This window comes from Dendrobates tinctorius, unplaced genomic scaffold (genome assembly GCF_039654945.1).
Source record: "Dendrobates tinctorius isolate UK_male_01 unplaced genomic scaffold, ASM3965494v1 ptg000124l, whole genome shotgun sequence".
Taxonomy (NCBI): Eukaryota; Metazoa; Chordata; class Amphibia; order Anura; family Dendrobatidae; genus Dendrobates; species Dendrobates tinctorius.
The window spans coordinates 605616-622515 of NW_027361792.1; the positions used below are offsets into that span (position 1 = coordinate 605616).

General features: G+C 50.9%; 1 protein-coding gene across 2 annotated transcripts in view; it reads left to right on the plus strand.

Moving 5' to 3' along the window:
- Positions 1-16900, plus strand: part of SPI1 (Spi-1 proto-oncogene) — a 107865-nt gene that overhangs the window by 18229 nt on the left and 72736 nt on the right. The gene's annotated exons all lie outside the window — the stretch shown is intronic.

A 16900-nucleotide genomic window follows, 5' to 3' on the forward strand; every position in this document is an offset into this window, starting at 1 on the left:
CATAACAGTGCCACAATGTCATCCACACTGCCTCCATAACAGTGCCATCCACGCTGCCTCCATAACAGTGCCACAGTGTCATCCATGCCTCCGTAACAGTGCCATCCACGCTGCCTCCATAACAGTGCCACAGTGTCATCCATGCCTCCGTAACAGTGCCATCCACGCTGCCTCCATGAAAGTGCCACAGTGTCATCCATGCCTCCGTAACAGTGCCATCCACGCTGCCTCCATAACAGTGCCACAGTGTCATCCATGCCTCCGTAACAGTGCCATTCACGCTGCCTCCATAACAGTGCCATCCACGCTGCCGCCATAACAGTGCCATCCACGCTGCCTCCATAACAGTGCCACAGTGTCATCCATGCCTCCGTAACAGTGCCATCCACGCTGCCTCCATAACAGTGCCACAGTGTCATCCATGCCTCCGTAACAGTGCCATCCACGCTGCCTCCATAACAGTGCCATCCACGCTGCCTCCATAACAGTGCCATCCACGCTGCCTCCATAACAGTGCCATCCATGCTGCCTCCAAAACAGTGCCACAGTGCCATCCATGCCTCCGTAACAGTGCCATCCATGCCTCCATAACAGTGCCATCCACACTGCCTCCATAACAGTGCCATCCACGCTGCCTCTGTAACAGTGCCACAGTGTCATCCATGCCTCCGTAACAGTGCCATCCACGCTGCCTCCGTAACAGTGCCATCCATGCTGCCTCCGTAACAGTGCCATCCACTGTGCCATTCAGGGAACTGAAGGTAACTGGACACAGTCACTGTAAACAATGTTTCTGTTTGTTTTCACTTTCACCCGAATAATCCTTCACTTTCTGCTAATTCCCCTAATCCCTACTCCTAGTAAGGAACTGTTCATCTCTTCTTCAATCCTCCCCATCCACCTCACCTCCGCCTCAAAACTGTTCCTTAACATACAATCCTCTGTCTCCAAACACAGACAGCCCCCTCATGCCCTCTCCTGCTCCCACCTGGTAACACTTTCTCTGCTCCTTCTCACTGCTGGTGATATCTCTCCAAATCCTGGTCCTCCTCACCACATTCCCACAGTCATTTCTACCTCCCATCCACGCTCTATCACAACCTTCCGTAACCTCTCCAACCTTATACCCATTCACCCAGCCCCCGCTTCCCCAGTCCCACTAACAGGAGCTCTGTGGAACGCTCGCTCTGTCTGCAACAAGCTTTCCTACATCCATGATCTTTTTGTTACTACCAAACTCTCCTTCCTCACCATCACCGAAACCTGGCTCACCCCTTCTGACACAGCCTCTCCTGCTGCACTTTCGTATGGCGGCTTCCACCTTTCTCACACCCCCCGCCCCAGCAGCAAACATGGTGGAGGAGTTGGTTTTCTCCTGTCAGATACCTGCTCCTTCACCCCAATCCCACTGCCACCCTCTGTTACCCTCCCTTCCTTTGAGGTGCACTCTGTGCGCATCTACTCCCCCTCCAACCTCCAACTGGCTGTCATCTACCGCCCCCCAGGGCCAGCCACCACCTTCTTTGACCACTTCACCACCTGGTTACTTCATTTCCTTTCCGCGGACATCCCTACTATCATCATGGGCGACTTCAACATCCCCATTGACACTTCCCTCTCAGCTGCCACTAAACTTCTATCTCTCACTTCCTCCTTCGGCCTCACTCAATGGTCTTCTACAGCCACCCACAAAGATGGCCACACACTGGACCTCATCTTCACCCGCCTCTGCTCCCTATCTAACCTCTCTAACTCACCTCTTCCTCTCTCTGACCACAACCTGCTCACATTCTCTTCCCTCTTCACTCCATGTCTACAATCCCCACCCCACAAACTTTCACATCCTCGCAGGAATCTTAAACACCTTGACCTACACTCATTCTCCGAATCCCTCCTCCCTCTTACAGATATAAGTTCCTTACACAATGCGGATGACGCTGCCGCTCTATATAACACCACAATAGCTGTAGCTTTGGAATCCGCTGCCCCACTTACACATACCAAAACTCGCAAAATCAACAGACAGCCCTGGCACACCAGCCTGACCAAAGAGCTGAGGCGAGCTTCCAGGGCTGCTGAGCGCAGATGGAAAAGATCCCACTCCAACGAGCATTTCATCGCATTCAAACAGTCCCTCACTACTTTCAAGACCACACTCGCCACAGCTAAACAAACCTACTTCTCATCTCTCATATCCTCCCTGTCTCACAACCCTAAACAGTTATTCAACACCTTCAATTCTCTCCTCCGCCCCCCAGCACCTCCTCCCTCCCCACTCATCTCAGCTGAAGACTTTGCCTCATTTTTCAAGCAGAAAATTGATAACATCAGGGACAGTTTTGGTCAACAACCCCCAGAGCCCTTCCTCCCGACTTCCCAGCCCTCCACCTTCAAAACCAACTTCTCCACCATTACAGAAGATCGACTCTCCACTCTACTCTCAAGATCACATCTCACCACCTGTGCACTCGACCCGATCCCATCCCACTTCATCCCAAACCTCACCACAGTCTTCATCCCAACCCTAACCCATCTCTTCAACCTGTCACTAACAACTGGTGTTTTCCCCTCAAGCTTTAAACATGCCTCCATCACACCTATCCTCAAAAAGCCCTCTCTTGACCCATCCTCTGTATCTAGCTATCGCCCTATATCACTTCTCCCATACGCCTCCAAGCTACTGGAACAACACGTCTACCTTGAACTGTCCTCCCATCTCTCTTCTTGCTCCCTCTTCGACCGCTTACAATCTGGCTTCCGGTCACACCACTCCACTGAAACTGCCCTTACTAAGGTCACCAATGACCTCTTAACTGCCAAGAGCAAGCGACACTACTCTGTCCTCCTCCTCCTGGACCTGTCGGCTGCCTTTGACACAGTGGACCATTCCCTATTATTACAGACCCTCTCATCCCTCGGCATCACAGACTTGGCCCTCTCCTGGATCTCATCATACCTAACAGACAGGACATTCAGCGTCTCCCACTCACACACCACCTCCTCACCTCGCCCCCTATCTGTCGGAGTCCCACAAGGTTCAGTCCTAGGGCCCCTGCTGTTCTCTATTTACACCTTTGGCCTGGGACAGCTCATAGAATCTCATGGCTTTCAGTATCATCTCCATGCTGATGACACACAGATCTACATCTCTGGACCAGATATCACCTCCCTACTAACCAGAATCCCTCAATGTCTGTCCACTATTTCATCCTTCTTCTCCACTAGATATCTGAAACTCAACATGGACAAAACAGAATTCATCATCTTTCCCCCATCTCACGTGACCCCCCCTACGAACCTATCAATTACAGTAAATGACTGCCCACTCTCCCCAGTCCCACAAGCTCGCTGCCTCGGAGTAATCCTTGATGCTGATCTCTCCTTCAAACCACATATTCAAACCCTTTCCACTTCCTGCCGACTTCAACTCAAAAATATTTCACGCATCCGTTCATTCCTCACCCAAGAATCTGCAAAAACCCTAGTCCATGCCCTCATCATCTCTCGCCTTGACTACTGCAACCTCATGCTCTGCGGCCTCCCCTCAAACACTCTCGCACCCCTCCAATCTATTCTAAACTCTGCTGCCCGACTAATCCACCTGTCCCCCCGCTATTCCCCAGCTTCTCCCCTCTGTCAATCCCTTCACTGGCTCCCAATTGCCCAGAGACTCCATTACAAAACCCTAACCATGACATACAAAGCCATCCACAACTTGTCTCCTCCATACATCTGTGACCTCGTCTCCCGGTACTTTCCTGCACGCAACCTCCGATCCTCACAAGATCTCCTTCTCTACTCCCCTCTTATCTCCTCTTCCCACAATCGCATACAAGATTTCTCTCGCGCATCACCCCTACTCTGGAACTCTCTACCACAACATATCAGACTCTCACCTACCATCGAAACCTTCAAAAAGAGCCTGAAGACCCACCTCTTCCGACAAGCCTATAACCTGCAGTAACCACCGATCGACCAAACCGCTGCACGACCAGCTCTACCCTCGCCTACTGTATTATCACCCATCCCTTGAAGATTGTGAGCCCTCGCGGGCAGGGTCCTCTCTCCTCCTGTACCAGTTATGACTTGTATTGTTTAAGATTATTGTACTTGTTTTTATGTATACCCCCCTCACATGTAAAGCGCCATGGAATAAATGGCGCTATAACAATAAATAATAATAATAATAATAATAATCCACGCTGCCTCCATAACAGTGCCACAATGCCATCCACACTGCCTCCATAACAGTGCCAACCATGCTGCCTCCATAACAGTGCCAGAATGTCATTCACACTGCCTCCATAACAGTGCCATCCACGCTGCCTCCATAACAGTGCCACAGTGTCATCCATGCCTCCATAACAGTGCCATCCACGCTGCCTCCATAACAGTGCCACAGTGTCATCCATGCCTCCGTAAAGTGCCATCCACGCTGCCTCCATAACAGTGCCATCCACCCTGCCTCCATAACAGTGCCATCCACGCTGCCTCCATAACAGTGCCACAATGTCATCCACACTGCCTCCATAACAGTGCCATCCACACTGCCTCCATAACAGTGCCACAGTGTCATCCATGCCTCCGTAACAGTGCCATCCACACTGCCTCCATAACAGTGCCACAGTGTCATCCATGCCTCTGTAACAGTGCCATCCACACTGCCTCCATAACAGTGCCATCCACCCTGCCTCCATAACAGTGCCATCCACGCTGCCTCCATAACAGTGCCACAATGTCATCCACACTGCCTCCATAACAGTGCCATCCACACTGCCTCCATAACAGTGCCACAGTGTCATCCATGCCTCCGTAACAGTGCCATCCACGCTGCCTCCATAACAGTGCCACAGTGTCATCCATGCCTCCATAACAGTGCCATCCACGCTGCCTCCATAACAGTGCCACAGTGTCATCCATGCCTCCGTAACAGTGCCATCCACACTGCCTCCATAACAGTGCCATCCACCCTGCCTCCATAACAGTGCCATCCACGCTGCCTCCATAACAGTGCCACAATGTCATCCACACTGCCTCCATAACAGTGCCATCCACACTGCCTCCATAACAGTGCCATCCACCCTGCCTCCATAACAGTGCCATCCACGCTGCCTCCATAACAGTGCCACAATGTCATCCACACTGCCTCCATAACAGTGCCATCCACACTGCCTCCATAACAGTGCCATCCATGCTGCCTCCGTAACAGTGCCATCCACGCTGCCTCCATAACAGTGCCACAGTGTCATCCATGCCTCCGTAACAGTGCCATCCACGCTGCCTCCATAACAGTGCCACAGTGTCATCCATGCCTCCGTAACAGTGCCATCCACACTGCCTCCATAACAGTGCCACAATGTCATCCACACTGCCTCCATAACAGTGCCATCCACACTGCCTCCATAACAGTGCCATCCATGCTGCCTCCGTAACAGTGCCATCCACGCTGCCTCCATAACAGTGCCACAGTGTCATCCATGCCTCCGTAACAGTGCCATCCACGCTGCCTCCATAACAGTGCCACAGTGTCATCCATGCCTCCGTAACAGTGCCATCCACGCTGCCTCCATAAAAGTGCCACAGTGTCATCCATGCCTCCGTAACAGTGCCATCCACGCTGCCTCCATAACAGTGCCACAGTGTCATCCATGCCTCCGTAACAGTGCCATCCACGCTGCCTCCATAACAGTGCCATCCACGCTGCCGCCATAACAGTGCCACAGTGTCATCCATGCCTCCGTAACAGTGCCATCCACGCTGCCTCCATAACAGTGCCATCCACGCTGCCGCCATAACAGTGCCAAAGTGTCATCCATGCCTCCGTAAAAGTGCCATCCACACTGCCTCCATAACAGTGCCACAATGTCTTCCACACTGCCTCCATAACAGTGCCATCCACACTGCCTCCATAACAGTGCCACAATGTCATCCACACTGCCTCCATAACAGTGCCATCCACACTGCCTCCATAACAGTGCCATCCACACTGCCTCCATAACAGTGCCACAATGTCATCCACACTGCCTCCATAACAGTGCCATCCACACTGCCTCCATAACAGTGCCATCCACACTGCCTCCATAACAGTGCCACAATGTCATCCACACTGCCTCCATAACAGTGCCATCCACACTGCCTCCATAACAGTGCCATCCACACTGCCTCCATAACAGTGCCACAATGTCATCCACACTGCCTCCATAACAGTGCCATCCACGCTGCCTCCATAACAGTGCCACAGTGTCATCCATGCCTCCATAACAGTGCCATCCACGCTGCCTCCATAACAGTGCCACAGTGTCATCCATGCCTCCGTAACAGTGCCATCCACGCTGCCTCCGTAACAGTGCCATCCACGCTGCCTCCATAACAGTGCCATCCACCCTGCCTCCATAACAGTGCCATCCACGCTGCCTCCATAACAGTGCCACAATGTCATCCAAACTGCCTCCATAACAGTGCCATCCACACTGCCTCCGTAACAGTGCCATCCACGCTGCCTCCGTAACAGTGCCATCCACGCTGCCTCCATAACAGTGCCATCCACCCTGCCTCCGTAACAGTGCCATCCACGCTGCCTCCATAACAGTGCCACAGTGTCATCCATGCCTCCGTAACAGTGCCATCCACGCTGCCTCCATAACAGTGCCACAGTGTCATCCATGCCTCCGTAACAGTGCCATCCACACTGCCTCCATAACAGTGCCATCCACCCTGCCTCCATAACAGTGCCACAATGTCATCCACACTGCCTCCATAACAGTGCCATCCACCCTGCCTCCATAACAGTGCCACAGTGTCATCCACACTGCCTCCATAACAGTGCCATCCACACTGCCTCCATAACAGTGCCACAATGTCATCCACACTGCCTCCATAACAGTGCCATCCACGCTGCCTCCATAACAGTGCCGCAGTGTCATCCATGCCTCCGTAACAGTGCCATCCACGCTGCCTCCATAACAGTGCCACAGTGTCATCCATGCCTCCGTAACAGTGCCATCCACGCTGCCTCCATAAAAGTGCCACAGTGTCATCCATGCCTCCGTAACAGTGCCATCCACGCTGCCTCCATAAAAGTGCCACAGTGTCATCCATGCCTCCGTAACAGTGCCATCCACGCTGCCTCCATAACAGTGCCACAGTGTCATCCATGCCTCCGTAACAGTGCCATCCACGCTGCCTCCATAACAGTGCCATCCACGCTGCCTCCATAACAGTGCCATCCACGCTGCCTCCATAACAGTGCCATCCACGCTGCCTCCATAACAGTGCCATCCATGCTGCCTCCATAACAGTGCCACAGTGCCATCCATGCCTCCGTAACAGTGCCATCCACGCTGCCTCCATAACAGTGCCATCCACGCTGCCTCCATAACAGTGCCATCCACGCTGCCTCCATAACAGTGCCATCCACGCTGCCTCCATAACAGTGCCATCCACACTGCCTCCATAACAGTGCCATCCACGCTGCCTCCATAACAGTGCCACAGTGTCATCCATGCCTCCATAACAGTGCCATCCACACTGCCTCCATAACAGTGCCATCCACACTGCCTCCATAACAGTGCCACAATGTCATCCACACTGCCTCCATAACAGTGCCATCCACACTGCCTCCATAACAGTGCCATCCACACTGCCTCCATAACAGTGTCACAATGTCATCCACACTGCCTCCATAACAGTGCCATCTACACTGCCTCCATAACAGTGCCATCCACACTGCCTCCATAACAGTGCCACAATGTCATCCACACTGCCTCCATAACAGTGCCATCCACGCTGCCTCCATAACAGTGCCACAGTGTCATCCATGCCTCCATAACAGTGCCATCCACGCTGCCTCCATAACAGTGCCACAGTGTCATCCATGCCTCCGTAACAGTGCCATCCACGCTGCCTCTGTAACAGTGCCATCCACCCTGCCTCCATAACAGTGCCATCCACGCTGCCTCCATAACAGTGCCACAATGTCATCCAAACTGCCTCCATAACAGTGCCATCCACGCTGCCTCCGTAACAGTGCCATCCACGCTGCCTCCATAACAGAGCCATCCACCCTGCCTCCGTAACAGTGCCATCCACGCTGCCTCCATAACAGTGCCACAGTGTCATCCATGCCTCCGTAACAGTGCCATCCACGCTGCCTCCATAACAGTGCCACAGTGTCATCCATGCCTCCGTAACAGTGCCATCCACACTGCCTCCATAACAGTGCCACAATGTCATCCACACTGCCTCCATAACAGTGCCATCCACCCTGCCTCCATAACAGTGCCACAGTGTCATCCACACTGCCTCCATAACAGTGCCACAATGTCATCCACACTGCCTCCATAACAGTGCCATCCACGCTGCCTCCATAACAGTGCCACAGTGTCATCCATGCCTCCATAACAGTGCCATCCACACTGCCTCCATAACAGTGCCATCCACACTGCCTCCATAACAGTGCCACAATGTCATCCACACTGCCTCCATAACAGTGCCATCCACACTGCCTCCATAACAGTGCCATCCACACTGCCTCCATAACAGTGCCACAATGTCATCCACACTGCCTCCATAACAGTGCCATCTACACTGCCTCCATAACAGTGCCATCCACACTGCCTCCATAACAGTGCCACAATGTCATCCACACTGCCTCCATAACAGTGCCATCCACGCTGCCTCCATAACAGTGCCACAGTGTCATCCATGCCTCCATAACAGTGCCATCCACGCTGCCTCCATAACAGTGCCACAGTGTCATCCATGCCTCCGTAACAGTGCCATCCACGCTGCCTCTGTAACAGTGCCATCCACCCTGCCTCCATAACAGTGCCATCCACGCTGCCTCCATAACAGTGCCACAATGTCATCCAAACTGCCTCCATAACAGAGCCATCCACGCTGCCTCCGTAACAGTGCCATCCACGCTGCCTCCATAACAGTGCCATCCACCCTGCCTCCGTAACAGTGCCATCCACGCTGCCTCCATAACAGTGCCACAGTGTCATCCATGCCTCCGTAACAGTGCCATCCACGCTGCCTCCATAACAGTGCCACAGTGTCATCCATGCCTCCGTAACAGTGCCATCCACACTGCCTCCATAACAGTGCCATCCACCCTGCCTCCATAACAGTGCCACAATGTCATCCACACTGCCTCCATAACAGTGCCATCCACCCTGCCTCCATAACAGTGCCACAGTGTCATCCACACTGCCTCCATAACAGTGCCACAATGTCATCCACACTGCCTCCATAACAGTGCCATCCACGCTGCCTCCATAACAGTGCCACAGTGTCATCCATGCCTCCGTAACAGTGCCATCCACGCTGCCTCCATAACAGTGCCACAGTGTCATCCATGCCTCCGTAACAGTGCCATCCACGCTGCCTCCATAAAAGTGCCACAGTGTCATCCATGCCTCTGTAACAGTGCCATCCACGCTGCCTCCATAAAAGTGCCACAGTGTCATCCATGCCTCCGTAACAGTGCCATCCACGCTGCCTCCATAACAGTGCCACAGTGTCATCCATGCCTCCGTAACAGTGCCATCCACGCTGCCTCCATAACAGTGCCATCCACGCTGCCTCCATAACAGTGCCATCCACGCTGCCTCCATAACAGTGCCATCCACGCTGCCTCCATAACAGTGCCATCCATGCTGCCTCCATAACAGTGCCACAGTGCCATCCATGCCTCCGTAACAGTGCCATCCACGCTGCCTCCATAACAGTGCCACAGTGTCATCCATGCCTCCATAACAGTGCCATCCACACTGCCTCCATAACAGTGCCATCCACGCTTCCTCTGTAACAGTGCCACAATGTCATCCATGCCTCTGTAACAGTGCCATCCACGCTGCCTCCGTAGCAGTGCCATCCTCGCTGCCTCCGTAACAGTGCCATCCACGCTGCCTCCGTAACAGTGCCATCCATGCTGCCTCCGTAACAGAGCCATCCACGCTGCCTCCATAACAGTGCCATCCTCGCTGCCTCTGTAACAGTGCCATCCACGCTGCCTCCGTAACAGTGCCATCCACGCTGCCTCCGTAACAGTGCCATCCACGCTGCCTCCATAACTGTGCCATCCACGCTGCCTCCATAACAGTGCCATCCACGTTGCCTCCGTAACAGTGCCATCCACGCTGCCTCCGTAACAGTGCCATCCACGCTGCCTCCGTAACAGTGCCATCCACGTTGCCTCCATAACTGTGCCATCCACGCTGCCTCCATAACAGAGCCATCCACGCTGCCTCCATAACAGTGCCATCCACGTTGCCTCCGTAACAGTGCCATCCTCGCTGCCTCGGTAACAGTGCCCGCCACTGGACAATCCCTTTACGAGCAGATTTGGCTGAACTGCCCATCTTCAGCATATCAGCAATGGCCCAGCTGCCTCCAGTGCCAGCCACAGTAGCCAACGTGCCCTCATGGCCGATCAAACCACTCTGTCCACACACTGAGAACTTGCTGCAGATTTTTCTTCTGGATTTGGACAGTCTGCAGTGGATTTCAGTATCAGTAAATTATGTGCGGCTGATTGTGGAGCAGAAAATGAGCCGCGTTTTGCATTTTATGGTGTCAATTCTGTGCGTGATTTCTAACAATGGACTTTACTCTTTCCACGGCAATATCTAAGACAGCTTTTTGCAGCCACGTGTGAACATACCTTTACCTTGTGCCAGAAATACTTACTTTTATTTAGATCTGGGGGAGAAGAAAGATTTCACAGCAAGCAGCTTCCGTCACAATGTATCATGGCATTTTATACATGTATATGGATTGGACGTGGCACAAATACTGGACACGAGAAGCCTTGGCCACCACTGACAGCAGCGTAGACCTTCTAGTCCCGTGCAGCTGGGGGTACGTCCTGAGCTGGGACACGTCCTGACCTGGGACACGTCCTGACCTGGGACACGTCCTGACCTGGGACACGTCCTGACCTGGGACACGTCCTGAGCTGGGGTACGTCCTGAGTTGGGGTACGTCCTGACCTGGGACACGTCCTGACCTGGGACACATCCTGAGCTGGGGTACGTCCTGACCTGGGACACGTCCTGAGCTGGGGTACGTCCTGAGCTGGGGTACGTCCTGAGCTGGGGTACGTCCTGACCTGGGACACGTCCTGACCTGGGACACGTCCTGAGCTGGGGTACGTCCTGACCTGGGACACGTCCTGAGCTGGGGTACGTCCTGACCTGGGACACGTCCTGAGCTGGGGTACGTCCTGACCTGGGACACGTCCTGACCTGGGACACGTCCTGACCTGGGGTACGTCCTGACCTGGGACACGTCCTGAGCTTGGGGGCACGTCCTGACCTGGGACACGTCCTGAGCTTGGGGGCACGTCCTGAACTGGGCTACGTCCTGAGCTGGGGTACGTCCTGAGCTGGGGGCACATCCTGAGCTGGGGGCACGTCCTGAGCTGGGGGCACGTCCTGAGCTGGGGTACGTCCTGAGCTGGGGTACGTCCTGAGCTGGGGGCACGTCCTGAGCTGGGGGCACGTCTTGACCTGGGGCATGTCCTGACCTGGGGGCACGTCCTGACCTGGGGGCACTTCCTGACCTGGGACACATCATGACCAAGGCACGTCTTGAGTTTGAGCACATGCCTAGTTTGGGCACGTCCTGACCTGGGGCCACGTCCTGACCTGGGGCATGTCCTGACCTGGGGGCATGTCCTGACCTGGGGGCACGTCCTGACCTGGGGGCACGTCCTGAGCTGGGGGCACGTCTTGAGTTTGGGCACATGCCGATTTTGGGCACGTCCTGACCTGGGGGCACGTTCTGACCTGGGGCATGTCCTGACCTGGGGGCATGTCCTGACCTGGGGGCATGTCCTGACCTGGGGGCACGTCCTGACCTGGGGGCACGTCCTGAGCTGGGGGCACGTCTTGAGTTTGGGCACATGCCGATTTTGGGCACGTCCTGACCTGGGGGCACGTTCTGACCTGGGGGCACGTCCTGACCTGGGGGCACGTCCTGAGCTGGGGCACATCATGACCAAGGCACGTCTTGAGTTTGGGCACATGCCGAGTTTGGGCACGTCCTGACCTGGGGCCACGTTCTGACCTGGAGGCACGTCCTGACCTGGGGGCACGTCCTGACCTGGGGACACGTCCTGAGCTGGGGGCACGTCTTGAGTTTGGGCACATGCCGAATTTGGGCACGTCCTGACCTGGGGCCACGTCCTGACCTGGGGCATGTCTCAACTGTAGCATGGTACAACCAATAAAGGACACAGTAGTCCCAGAATTTGGCGCGGCGTCCATGTGCTATTCTTGTAAGAGGGCACCTTAACCTTTTTACAGACACACCCTGTGAACATGGAGAGAACCGCAATTTCCAGACTGTTCAGGGGGTCTATAGACCCTCACTAGATGACATACATCAATGAGGCTGTTAGTTTTGGTCAGGAGACTACCAGTCCGTCCAGAAATGGGGGTCCGTGCCCAGGCCGTCAAATGCGGACACGTGAGGCCCAAATACGCTCAGTTCTCAATGAATTCATTCATTTTCAGGAGGAACAACAGAGGCGCAGTACAATGTAGTTTTATTAAAGTGTTAGGTTTCATTAATGAATTTTTATTTTTGCTTTACATCATAATATTTTTTTTCTCTAAATATTTACTAGAAGAGACGTCAGATCTGATCTTCTTCCTCTTTGTTGTCTTCATCGCTGCTTGATCTTGATGAAATGTTTCAGAAACTGTATTTTGGGCTGATTCTGACTTTCCCCTATTACTACATACATTACAGACCTTCACTCCATCGTTGCGTTTCCTATCATAATGCATTCAAAGAACAGCAGTAATTTATACACGGACTGAGCCGTCCCCGAGGATGACGGCTGTCCTATTCCTCTACATACTGACCTTGAAAAAGGGAAATAAAAACCCTCCTGACCTAGTCCTGCTGGGGGCCCTGGGCATTTGCCCACTTACATGCCCCCTCAGCGGCCCTGCCTGTCACACAGCTGATGGGCTTGTTACAGTGTATCGATGCAGGATAGTCACTGCAAGCAGCTGCAGGAAAATCTCTCCTGCCCTGTTTGTTACAATGTATCAATGTGAAGTCCAGACTGGATACAATTGAAACCAATGCTCAGCCCTGAAACAAGAATGTTTGCATTCATTAAAGCAAGCAGAGATATTGATGATGTGAAGAATTCTAAAACAAAGGGCCCAATTCATTATCTGTATTAGCGTACGCTTTTTTTTCCCTAGTATTTGGATTTTTTTTTTGTTTTTGATTTCCTCCAAATTCTTTCTTTCATTTGCTACTTTCTTCAGTCGGTATTATGTTGGTTTTTTTTTCATGTTCACAATCATTTTTAATATCTTTTCTGCTGATTGTTCCATTGAAGCTTTTTAAAAAGTTGCCAAAAATTTTGTGCAAATCTACTCCAGTCCCCCCGTGGAGTGATTTTTCGTACGCCTGTGACTTTTTTGCTCAAATTTGGTGACTTCTAGGGGAATTTTGTTACTTTTTTTTTTGTTCCAAAAAGGGTCAAACAGGTAAAATAAAAATAAAGAGCTGTTTTCATTTTGCACAAAATTCTTAAATCCTTGTGCAACATATTGAAGAATTTGGCGCAAAAAGCAGCAATAAATACCAAAATATACAAAAGAAAAGTGATTAAAAAACACCAAGTGCTGACAGTGCTACATGTCGGGGTGGCACACACTGGAGATGTATTTCCACTATTACTAGCCTACAAATGCATCCACTATGCACTGTGCTCCATCGCTTCACCTTTAAGACCACTGCTACCCATTAGTAACTGTGACTGTCACCTGTCCCTGAGAGTTGCTCCAGATGTAGTAGTTTTTCTGGAGGTTTTTCCGTTTCATATAAACAGGAATAGCAGGGGACATGTGCTACAACTGCTGGATGCTAGGGGGCGCCACAAGTCACTGCCATACCCGGGGTACTGCAGACAGGAATAGGTCAGCGGGCTGCGGGGAAGCGCAGGATTTTATGATTCACAAAATGTTCCACAGTACAGTCCGTATCCATGACTGGTAAAGCTACAGTGTTATTTTCCAGAGATGTGTCTGACTGTATTATAATTTCCATTACTTGTTTTTTCTCTTTTCTTTTGTTGCATGTTTTCCCCTTGTTATATACATTTTACTTCACTGTGGACCTCTATGTTCCGTATATATGTAATGAGTCTGACCTGTTACATAGGCTAGGCTTGACAGCAACTCTGTACATTACATTACTTGTTTTCTTATCATCTGAGTTACATCCTGTATTACTGTATACTCCAGAGCTGCACTCACTATTCTGCTGGTGCAGTCACTGTGTACATACATTACTGATCCTGAGTTACATCTTGTATTATACTCCAGAGCTGCACTCACTATTCTGCTGGTGCAGTCACTGTGTACATACATTGCATTACTGATCCTGAGTTACTTCCTGTATTATACCCCAGAGCTGCACTCACTATTCTGCTGGTGCAGTCACTGTGTACATACATTACATTACTGATCCTGAGTTACATCCTGTATTATACTCCAGAGCTGCACTCACTATTCTGCTGGTGCAGTCACTGTGTACATAGATTACATTACTGATCCTCAGTTACATCCTGTATTATACCCCAGAGCTGTGCTCACTATTCTGCTGGTGCAGTCACTGTGTACATACATTACATTACTGATACTGAGTTACATCCTGTATTATACTCCAGAGCTGCACTCACTATTCTGCTGGTGCAGTCACTGTGTACATATATTACATTACTGATCCTGAGTTACATCCTGTATTATACTCCAGAGCTGCACTCACTATTCTGCTGGTGCAGTCACTGTGTACATATATTACATTACTGATACTGAGTTACATCCTGTATTATACTCCAGAGCTGCACTCACTATTCTGCTGGTGCAGTCACTGTGTACATACATTACATTACATTACTGATCCTGAGTTACATCCTGTATTATACTCCAGAGCTGCACTCACTATTCTGCTGGTGCAGTCACTGTGTACATATATTACATTACTGATACTGAGTTACCTCCTGTATTATACTCCAGCGCTGCACTCACTATTCTGCTGGTGCAGTCACTGTGTACATACATTACATTACTGATCCTGAGTTACCTCCTGTATTATACTCCAGAGCTGCACTCATTATTCTGCTGGTGCAGTAACTGTGTACATACATTACATTACTGATCCTGAGTTACATCCTGTATTATACCCCAGAGCTGCACTCACTATTCTGCTGGTGCAGTCACTGTATACATACATTACATTACTGATCCTGAGTTACATCCTGTATTATACTTCAGAGCTGCACTCACTATTCTGCTGGTGCAGTCACTGTGTACATACATTACATTACTGATCCTGAGTTACATCCTGTATTATACCCCAGAGCTGCACTCACTATTCTGCTGGTGCAGTCACTGTGTACATACATTACATTACTGATCCTGAGTTACATCCTGTATTATACTCCAGAGCTGCACTCACTATTCTGCTGGTGCAGTCACTGTGTACATACATTACATTACTGATCCTGAGTTACATCCTGTATTATTCTCCAGAGCTGCACTCACTATTCTGCTGGTGCAGTCACTGTGTACATACATTACATTACTGATCCTGAGTTACATCCTGTATTATACTCCAGAGCTGCACTCACTATTCTGCTGGTGCAGTCACTGTGTACATACATTACATTACTGATCCTGAGTTACATCCTGTATTATACTCCAGAGCTGCACTCACTATTCTGCTGGTGCAGTCACTGTGTACATACATTACATTACTGATCCTGAGTTACATCCTGTATTATACTCCAGAGCTGCACTCACTATTCTGCTGGTGCAGTCACTGTGTACATACATTACATTACTGATCCTGAGTTACATCCTGTATTATTCTCCAGAGCTGCACTCACTATTCTGCTGGTGCAGTCACTGTGTACATACATTACATTACTGATCCTGAGTTACCTCCTGTATTATACTCCAGAGCTGCACTCACTATTCTGCTGGTACAGTCACTGTGTACATACATTACATTACTGATCCTGAGTTACATCCTGTATTATACCCCAGAGCTGCACTCACTATTCTGCTGGTGCAGTCACTGTGTACATACATTACATTACTGATCCTGAGTTACATCCTGTATTATACTCCAGAGCTGCACTCACTATTCTGCTGGTGCAGTCACTGTGTACATACATTACTGATCCTGAGTTACATCCTGTATTATACCCCAGAGCTGCACTCACTATTCTGCTGGTGCAGTCACTGTGTACATACATTACATTACTGATCCTGAGTTACCTCCTGTATTATACTCCAGAGCTGCACTCACTATTCTGCTGGTGCAGTCACTGTGTACATACATTACATTACTGATCCTGAGTTACCTCCTGTATTATACTCCAGAGCTGCACTCACTATTCTGCTGGTGCAGTCACTGTCTACATACATTACTGATCCTGAGTTACATCCTGTATTCTACCCCAGAGCTGCACTCACTATTCTGCTGGTGCAGTCACTGTGTACATACATTACATTACTGATCCTGAGTTACCTCCTGTATTATACTCCAGAGCTGCACTCACTATTCTGCTGGTGCAGTCACTGTGTACATACATTACATTACTGATCCTGAGTTACCTCCTGTATTATACTCCAGAGCTGCACTCACTATTCTGCTAGTGCAGTCACTGTGTACATACATTACTGATCCTGAGTTACATCCTGTATTCTACCCCAGAGCTGCACTCACTATTCTGCTGGTGCAGTCACTGTGTACATACATTACATTACTGATCCTGAGTTACCTCCTGTATTATACTCCAGAGCTGCACTCACTATTCTGCTGGTGCAGTCACTGTGTACATACATTACATTACTGATCC